The sequence below is a fragment of the Neovison vison genome, chromosome 6 (assembly GCF_020171115.1).
Source record: "Neovison vison isolate M4711 chromosome 6, ASM_NN_V1, whole genome shotgun sequence".
Taxonomy (NCBI): Eukaryota; Metazoa; Chordata; class Mammalia; order Carnivora; family Mustelidae; genus Neogale; species Neogale vison.
The window spans coordinates 48,776,021-48,776,671 of record NC_058096.1 but is presented as its reverse complement, the minus strand read 5'-3'; positions in this window follow the sequence as shown (position 1 = coordinate 48,776,671).

Below are 651 nucleotides of genomic sequence, written 5' to 3'. Positions count from 1 at the left end.
GGTGTCACAGGTGTGTTCAATTATTAAAACATCTAATTTACAGTTAAAATGGGTGCATTTTATTTTGCGCAAATTATCAATGAAGTTAATTTAAAGGGTTAAAAAAAAAGCAAGCCCCCTACCAAAGCAAACAAACAAAATAGAAAACTAATTCCAATAGCCAAAATTAAGGAAAACCACTTTAATACTCTTTTAAAAGACAAAACACTGTCTCTAGTGACCCACTGGTGATACTGAAGTTTCCTATGGTTCAGTATACACAGCATTGTATAACTGGAGCAACACTGAACGTTACACATGACTGTTTATTATGTGCACTTAGCAAACCGGCATAGGTGTGAACATACTGCATTTCCAAATGCAATGGCCTTTTTGTTCACTCAAAATAGTATGCCCTCCATTTTGGTAATATACCCAGGTAGACAGAAAATATAATGCCAATTTCAAGTAGTATCAGAATAGCTATGTTTTGACCAAGATAGGTTTATTGGTTTCTTTAATTATTAAGAGATACATGACTTGTTTGATCATGTTTCCCTATTTATGCTGGGTGTCAGGAAGCTTCAGGTCTAATCTGAAACCGACTCCTTGCAAAAATACCAGATCATCTGACATGTTTCTTGGGGCCTACCTTCTTTGCTCCTATGATTA